Source organism: Felis catus, chromosome D1 (assembly GCF_018350175.1).
Source record: "Felis catus isolate Fca126 chromosome D1, F.catus_Fca126_mat1.0, whole genome shotgun sequence".
NCBI lineage: Eukaryota > Metazoa > Chordata > Mammalia > Carnivora > Felidae > Felis > Felis catus.
In genome coordinates, this window is record NC_058377.1 from 104,462,637 (window position 1) to 104,472,140 (window position 9,504).

The following is a 9,504-nucleotide window of genomic DNA, read 5'->3' on the forward strand; positions in this document are numbered from 1 at the left end:
GACTGTGAGATCATGACCTGAACCAAAATCAAGAGTCAGATGATTAACTGACTGAGCCACCCAGGCATCCCTTTTCTTACCTTTTAAGTCCACAGGCGTTTAGTATGGTACTTCACACTAAAATACCATGGTCCCTCAAAGTAGTGGAAATGTTTCTTTTCTCTGCAGCCTCTTTTTCTGCAGTAATCACATTTGACCCTAATATTCTATATCCTTCTTTCCTATTCTCTGAAAGACTCCACTGAGCTACACCTCTTAAATTGGCCCATTCCCTTATCTCCTGCTATTAATTAGCCTTTAATACTCTCAACTGTCCCAGAAGCATCCATCGTCCAAATGAGGCTTGGTCATCTCATCTCCCAGCATTACCTGAGCCGTCAAAGAAACATATTCTCATCTTGCCAACTTCTAACCAAGACTGAACTCAACTGATTATTGACCTGAAGCCACCCAGTCAAGGCTCCAACACATGCCTCAAACTCCCCCAAATGCCAGTTTTTACTTTTATTTTAAAGTTCCTAGTCTCTGGAGACAGATTTTAGGGGGATTAGGGAACCACTAAAAAAATAACCCTTTCTTCTCATCCCATGGTTAGAAACCACTTGAAAAATAAGAGCAAATATTCAGGTGAAAACAAAACAAAACAAAACAAATCACTTTATTCGTGGCAAGCTGAAAGAAAAGCATTCTTTCAGTTCAAGGCCAAATAGAATTTAATCGATGTAACCAAACAATCACTGGCAGAGCTGAGACAGTACAGGTCTCTCCTCTAAGAGGAAACATCTAGCAGAAAAGGAAGGAAGGAACGAGCGAACAAATGAACGAATGAAGTCATGGGGGCTGAGCTGTATGAACCCAATCCCTGATTCCAAACTCTGCAGTTACACATATCACTCCTTCTCTGAAGGAGAGTTGGGGGTGAAGGAATGGAAAGAAGGTGTATTTCTCTATGGGAAGTTTTGCCACAGGAAATGTGGACTTAGAGATCAAGGAAGTTCCCTCCTCACTATGGACACCTCTAGGGAAGGAGGAAAGGAGACAAAAATAGAAGCTTTAAGGCTGTGTGCAACCGCTAATTTCTGAGCAGGGAAAGGGTGAATCTAAATAAATACAGAAAATAAATAATGAAAATGCTTGAATCTCTAGGGTAAATATGTAGCTATCAGTTTTTATCATTTCCTATACTTGTGTGTATTTTTTTTTAATTTTTTTAATGTTTATTTACTTTTGAGAGAGACAGAGACAGAGTGAGAGAAGGGGAGGGGTTGAGAGAGAAGGAGACACAGGATCTGAAGCCGGCTCCAGGTTCCGAGCTGTCAGCACAGAGCCCCACGCGGGCTCGAACTCACAAACCGCGAGAGCATGACCTGAGCCGAAGTCGGACGCTTAACCGACCAAGCCACCCAGGCGCCCCAACTTGTGTGTATTTCAAAAATGTCATTAATTACAATATGAACATTAAAAATTCTTCTCAAACATTTATCATCCTACCGTTCTGTGAAGCAGACCTGATCCTTTCAGAACCACTACAAGAACAATAAAGGAAGAAAAAAGAAACTATAAGTCTCCTATGGACACTGGAATTATGTCATTATTGTTTAACATACCAGTTTCATACTGCTTTGCAGCTTATGAAAGTCTCTGAATGGCATGTATAAATATTTTAAGAAATTTAAGATATTCAAGAAAGAATGTCAAACAAGAAGCATACGTATGTGTGTGTAGACATATATTAAGTACATGTGTTAGGTGTACATAAATAATATATATACTTCCTTTTTAAAAATTTTGTAATGCTTATTTATTTTTGACACAGAGAGAAAGAAAGAGAGACAGAGTGCAAGTAGGGGAGGGGCAGAGAGAGAGGGAGACACAGAATCTGAAGCAGGCTCCAGGCTGCGAGCTGTCAACATAGACCCTAACATGGGGCTCGAACTCACGGACTGTGAGACCATGACCTGAGCTGAAGTCGGACGCTTCACTGACTGAGCCTCCCAGTCACTTCAATAATACACACGCTTCTTGTTTGATCTTCTTTCTTCCTCTTCTGTGTTTCAGGGTACCCTCCTGAACAACAGTGAGAGTACTCTTTGCGGGACCAGATGTCATTGTCATGCACATGAATCATCAAAGGCAGAGGGACTGCTCTCTTCAGAACTGATGGGAAAGAAGGCTTTCAGCCTCAAAGATACTTTACATTAATCAAACAGTAGGCTTCATCTCAAAACACTGAAAGTACTTGGAAGACGAGTCTCATGAAAACATACATATCAAGTTTCCATTCCCCAACAGTCAGACACAGTCATGCTTTCCTTTCCCTCTTCACCCCCCGCTGAGACAGGATAAATGTTTTCTGCAAACTCAGGAGGCAAAGACGTTCAGTCGCAGACGCATGCAGTGACCAGTAGGTGACATTCTGCTGTGACCTCCGGGGTGAGCGCTAATGACAGAGTTGTAGCCGGCTTGGTGTAAGATTTGTTTCTATTTTCAAAGGCAGAAGCAAAGGAAACTCCCTTCCTCATGCCCTCACAGAAAATGGAAATTGCTCACCTGCATTCGTTTCTGGGGGAGCCACAGCAGAGAGAGAGGCTGCTCGCGTGGGCATGTCCTGTCCTGGAACCTCAGGCCGCTGACCTGGGCATCACCGTGAGTCCCTCTGCCAAGAGTGTCCTCCCAGAGCTCATTCAGGGTCAGGATGGGCTCAGAGAGGGCAGGGCACGCATGTCTAACCCCGCGGATCGGATGCCTGCGCACCTTCCCTCCAGAAGCCTCGCCATTTACTTCCTCAGACATAAAACAATCTTATCTTGGGTGAGTCCCTTCACTCCCCCGTGTCTTCCTCTCTTTGCACAATAGGGAGAGTGAAGGGGGTGAGAAAATAATGAGCCCATACTTAACAACGGTGCCTGGCACCGTCCTTCCTCTGTACTGGTGAGGGGCCTTCTCCTCTTCCTTCCCCGCTGTGCTCTCCTCGACCACAAAGCGAAGCCCACCCAGCCACAGCCTGACTCCTTCACTTTCTCCAAAGCGTCCCGCCTCCTCCTTCCCCGCTTCCCGCTCAACACTTATCCGGAGGCCCACCCAAGCGATCTCCTGGCACCATCCCCGCTAGGCCAAACGAAAAGAAAAGCAAGGTGGAAGATTTTCATGGAATTCTTTATATGTTAGACAAAGCCGAACGTTCCATGTGCTTTCTGAGTTGCGGGTACGCCCGCGCGCACCCGCACAGCAGCACCACGTAGGAGTGCGCGCTCGCACACCCATCTGTGAGGCTCTTCACTTTCGCAACCATCACGGATTTATGTGCTTTTCACAGTTTCCCAGCAGATGGCAGCAAAGGGTCCCGCGGAAGAGCCGAAAGTATTGGAAAGGCTAGAAGCTGAAGCTGTCCCTTCCGGATGTTTACAGGACTCGCACAGCAGGGGATTGTGCTCAGGTCCCAATAGATGGCCCGGAGTCCTGCCAAGGACGGAGCAGGTGGGAGGCATCTGCCCAGGAACGGGCCGCTTTTATTTCAGAATTTAGATCAACGAAAGATTTTTTTTCCCCCGAAGAGTATTTTATTATCGGTATTGTTTAGAATTGCTTACACGTGGATGTTATAAGGCGGATGGCAGTTTTGTTATTATTTTAAAAATTTCTACAGGCCATGCTTCCCCTTACTTCCTGCACTTGGGGGGACTACTCCCAGCACCATCACCACCCCCTTCTTGATTTGCCAGGGGATTTATTTGATGATTGCTCCCTGTCTACAAACGGAAGTGCCATTCACCGGAACAGAAGTTGCAAAAGAAATAGCCAAAAATGGTTTTCTCAACCAGCCTATAAAAGAAATTTAAATATGGAGTTGAAACTCAGAGAATTTCATTAGCAACAGACTGTCACTTGAAAACTTTACTGACAATCTAACCGGAAGAAAATCGTGGCGGTTCTCTGAGTTTCCCACCCTCCCTCTTCCCACTGTAGGAGAAGGAAGGAGAACTCCCTCATCTCTAGGCTCAGAGACAAGTGGCAAGGGAACCCCCGGGGGGAACTTAATGTGGAGCCTCACAGTTTGGGGAAGTTGATAGACTTGAGTCTAATACACTCTGAGGAACTAAAAGAGGCCAGGGCTAGGGCTTTTGACCCTGATGGCCAGTGTATTTATCTATCACTGCATACAAATTACCACAGCCTTAGAGGTTTGAGGCAACATGGCTTTATCATCTCACAATTTCTATAGGTCAGGACTCAGCACAGTTTAACTGGGTTCTTTGCTTCAGGGTCTCACAAGGCTGCAATCAAAGTGTTGGCAGTGCTTTGGTCTCAACTGAGGCTTGTCTGGGAGAAGGATTCACTTTCAAGTTTCCCCAGTTGGTGACAGAATCCAATTCCTTGCAGCTGTAGGACAGAGGGACGGAGCCCCACCCCACCCCCTGCCCACCATTTTTCCCCCCCTGAGTAATTGCCTGGAAGTCTTTGTAGGCTGTTGGTTAGAGTCTACTCTTAAGTTCCGAAAGGCAGCCCACAGTCCCTGGCCACGTGGAGCTCCTCAACATGGCTGCCTGCTTCCTCAAAGCCAGCAAGAAAGAGAAAGAGATGTCAGGAAGACATGCTGGCCTCCTGTAATGTGATCATGTAATCAAATGCACATAATCACACACATTCTGTCACTGTGCTGTATTCTATTTACTCAAAACAAGTCCTAGGTCTCGCCTATACTCAGGGGGAAGCAATCCCAAAAGGGCCAGAACACCGGAAGCAGGAAGCAATAGAGCACCCTAGAGTCTGTCTGCCACAGCTAAGCGGGAACAATAGTATTGGGATGGCCTGTCCTTCCACATGTAAGCCATGTGAAAGAAACCACCTGAGTGGTCTTAGACCTTGCTGCAAAGGGACATCAGGTGAAGCAAGGAGACCCTGAAGAGAATGAGACTGGAGATTTTCGATGGACAGTCTGGGGTGGGATGTAGGGGGAATCATGAGCACCTAGCTAATAAGTGCCTTGGAATCCCAAAGGCGCCAAGCCAAGGAATCCCAGTGATGGGCCCCCAGTGCGCTCAACCCCTACCAGCCTGACATCAAGGTAGAAAGGTACCAATCGAGGAAGATGTTTTCTGCCCTTCAGCTCTCCTCATTTCTGCCCCTTAGTCTGCAAGGAACAGAAATCTCCCTTAGCAAGCTGGGGAGGAGTGTCAGATAAAAAGAGAGAGTACTCTTTCCTCCAGGAAGGAGGTGTCCTGTCTAAAGCAGACCCAAACTGAGAGGTGTTTTCACAGTAGATGACAGCTGAAATTTTGATTCTTGCTACAAAAGGCCATATTTCATTCTTTCTCATTGCCAAGTAGTATTCCATTGTGTATATAAATCACAATTTCTTTATTGTGTACGGAACTGGAGAGTGTTATGCTAAGTGAAATAAGTCATACAGAGAAAGATACCATATGTTTTCACTCTTATGTGGATCCTGAGAAACTTAACAGAAGACCATGGGGGAGGGGAAGGAAAAAAAAAATAAAGGAAGGGAGTCAAACCATAAGAGACTCTTAAAAACTGAGAATAAACTGAGGGTTGATGGGGGGTGGGAGAGAGGGGAGGGTGGGTGATGGGCATTGAGGAGGGCACCTGTTGGGATGAGCACTGGGTGTTGTATGGAAACCAATCTGACAATAAATTTCATATTTAAAAAAAATAAAATTTGATTCTTATGTAAAACAGTACATTTTAAATACTCAAGTGGCTTGAACTCTTTACTCCCTGAAAGCAACTTGCCTTAGATTTTAAATAAGAAGCTGGGGAGATGCAGTCCTATTGAGGATGTTTGGACAGAACTGCTGTGGGGAAAGAATAAGATTGTTTTCTTTGCATTCTTTGAATCCTGCTTTTTCAAGTACAAGTTACAAAGATTTTGAAAAGCCAAAGAGAAAAAGTGCTATATTATTTTTCTTTTCTTCGTATTGCTACTATACTCATGCTTGAGGAATTGAGCTGTTAAATTCCTTAACACCATGGGATGCTCCTTAGAGAAGAATTGGGATGTTCTTCCTCAGAAAAAGTGCCGTATCCCCAAATTCTATAATTAAAGAAACATGACTATACACCAGTAGTAATTTACCTATTTTAACTAACTCACTTTTTCTACTTAAATAAATGCATTAAAATAATGTCCTCACTGTACATATTGGGGCAATATTATTTACTACAATAAAAATAATCACAAGTAAGTGTAATTTTAAATGAAAATCATTATAGATTAAATAAATAAGAAATATCTGTAGCAGTAAATCTAGTTGACTATCGAATGCCAAGAATTAGTATGATTATAATCAGTTAAGTGGTGAAGGGGTTTTGTCTGAATCCCACTTACTTAAAATGAAGGTGACATTTCATATCAATAAGATAGCTTTTCAAAATTCAATATTAAGAATCTCACATCACATGTATATTGAATCAGAAAGTTCATAAGATTTTAATCCCATTATCTGGTAAGATTTGACATGTGTCAAAGAGTAAAATAAACATCATCAGAGCTACCAAACATGAGAGAGAGAGACAGAGACAGACAGAGAGACAGACAGAGAAAGAAAGAAAGAAAAAAAGAAAGAAAGAAAGAAAGAAAGAAAGAAAGAAAGAAAGAAAGAAAGAAAGAAAGAAAGAAAAGAAAAAGAAAGAAAGAAAGAAAGAAAAGAAAAGAAAAGAAAAGAAAAGAAAAGAAAAGAAAAGAAAAGAAAAGAAAAGAAGGAGAGAGGGAGGGAGGAAAGAAGGAAAAGAGAGAGAGAAAGAGAGAAAGCAAGCAAGCAAGCAAGCAAGAAATCTGATTTGTGTTTATACATGTGCCTGTAAGGAAATACCCCAGAGAGGAAATTCATTAAGAAATCACTGAGTGGGGAAAGTAAGGGTTTTTCCAACAGCTAAGAAGGCTGTTTCATAGTGGTTATGTAAACTGAAGACTGAAAACTAGCACTCTTGATGGGGAAAATGAGTTTAGAATAAGTCTTACTATTCAAAATTTATAATAATTTATCAGCTTCAGTGGGTTGAATCAGTTGTTGTGAGACACTATATTCAGTTTTGATTTATTTCCTAGAAATATTTACCTTTCACACTCAAAATTAATTGCTAGTCAAAATTATAGGAAAAAACTGACAAAGAAATTTTTCTCTTTAAAATGCCATTAAAATTTGATATAACGTAGGTGTGTGTGTGTGTGTGTGTGTGTGTGTGTGTGTGTTTAAAAATGAAATATAAAATTCTTCCAAATTCATTTTTTTAAGTTTATTTATTTATTTTGAGAGAGACAGACACAGTTTGAGCGGGGGAGGGGTAGAGAGAGAGGGAGAGAGTGGATCCCAACCAGGCCCCATGCCACCAGCACAGAGCCCAATGTGGGGCTCAAACCCATGAACTGTGAGATCTTGAACTGAGCCAAAACCAAGAATCACATGCTTAACCGACTGAGCCACCCAGGCATCCTTCAAATGCCTTTTAATAATATCTGCTAAGTGATAGTAAAATGGTTTCATATCCTTACACAGCTACCATTTGGTTTAAGAGAATAGAAAGAAATCTTATAAAGTCTTAAATGTGTTGTTTCATAGTTTTTCAAATATTTTCAGCTATATCTTCAAATGAGTTCATAATCAGCTTATGCGACCCCTACAAGGAATCTAGCTCACCAAGATGAATACACATACATCAATAGAAATTATCTTGCAAATTCAACACTAATTGTAAGAAGATAATTTGCTTCTTCATTGTTGGGTCTCCCTATCTTTCTTACAGACTCATGGTGACTTTATTCAAGAATGGTGTAGTGCACAGCTAAACACACACACACACACACACACACACACACACACACACACACACAACGGTATTTTCTAGCCTTCCTTGTGGATAGAAATGGCAATGTGACATGGTTCTAGCCAATTAGACTCAAGAAAAATTTTGCTAGAGATTCTTGGGAATGCACTAATTTCTTATTTAGGTGCTAGGCTTCCTCTTTGTTATCTTTCTTCTTCCCCCTGAGCACCCAACTTGCTCCCTGATGATGAAAATCTACATTATGGATAGCTGAGCAGAAAGACAGAAAAGAGGAGCTCATCTGGAAAACAGTCTGGAGGTTCCTCAAAAAATGAAGCATAGAGCTACCCTACGACCCAGCAATTGCACTACTAGGCATTTACCCAAGGGATACAGGTGTGCTGTTTCAAAGGGGCACATGCACCCCCATGTTTATAGCAGCACTATCCACAATAGCCAAAGTATGGAAAGAGCCCAAATGTCCATTGACAGATGAATGGATGAAGAAGATGTGGTACACACACACACACACACACACACACACACACACACACACACAATGGAGTATTACTCGGCAATCAAAAAGAACGAAATCTTGCCATTTGCAACTACATGGATGGAACTGGAGGGTATCATGCTAAGCGAAATCCATTAGAGAAAGACAAATATCATATGACATCACTCATATGTGAAATTTAAGACACAAAGCAGATGAACAGAAGAGAAGGGAAGCAAAAATAATATAAAAACAGGGAGGGGGACAAAACAGAAGAGACTCTTAAATATAGAGAACAAACTGAGGGTTGCTGGAGGGATTGTGGGTGGAGGGATGGGATAAATGGGCAAGGGGAATTAAGGAAGACACTTGTTGGGATGAGCACTGGATGTTACATGTAGGGGACGAATCACTGGAATCTACTCCTAAAATCATTATTGCACTACATGCTAACTAACTTGGATGTCAATTTAAAAAATAAATAAATATATATATTATTAAAAAAAGAAAGAAAAGGGGAGCTCAGATCTCAAAGAGAATAATGAACCGTGCTCTGGGAACCTCTCCTGGATAGTCAGAGTCCCCTATTTCTGGAGAAAAAAAATGCCAGTCATCTCTGTTCAAGGTCATAGAGATCTGAGATCCACTTCTATGTTTTCTAACTTCACAGTCAGCCTGGGGTGGAGAGGGTGGAAAACTGGGAAATCACTAGTCTGCACCCTTGAAGCAAGCTCAGCACCATGAATCGTTTGCCGTCTAGAGCACTAGAACTCTGCAAAGGGCTAAGGATACTTCGATCAATACCCAGGAGGATGGATTTAGAGTTAATGTAGAAAAACTATTGAGACCTGAAATACACTTTTCTGTAAAGGGGGTGGGAGAAGATGTTGGGCAAAGAATACAGATTTTTTTGAATTCTAATATATGTCAAGACTCTCTGCTGAGCACAGTATATAGACTTACATACGTGACAATATATGACTGAATCCTCACAAAAATTCTGAAAACCTTTTCATTATCCCTTTATATATGAGAAAACTGACCGGATATTTAACTGATTTTCCCATGAATTCCTTCTCAGACTTAGAAGAGATGTGAGAGAAGCCCAATGACCAGCATCCTCCTTTGACAACTTGTTTAGTAGTCAGCAGACCCAGAGGAAGGTCTGGACCACGAGGGTTTTCTTCAATGACGATGACATTGGCCATGGGGATGAAGACGATGAC

The 9,504-nt window shown here is 42.1% G+C and overlaps 1 protein-coding gene across 8 annotated transcripts in view; it reads right to left on the minus strand.

The window, feature by feature from the left end:
- LOC101100669 (membrane-spanning 4-domains subfamily A member 4A-like) overlaps positions 1-9,504 on the minus strand; it is a 207,363-nt gene that overhangs the window by 42,731 nt on the left and 155,128 nt on the right. Inside the window, exon 1 of one of the 8 annotated variants that reach the window (XM_045039365.1) lies at positions 2,551-2,682. The exons of the other annotated variants lie outside the window; for them this stretch is intronic. The gene's annotated coding sequence lies outside the window, so the exon portion shown is untranslated. Of the gene's footprint in view, positions 1-2,550; positions 2,683-9,504 lie in introns of those variants that run through there. 8 annotated transcript variants of the gene reach the window in all.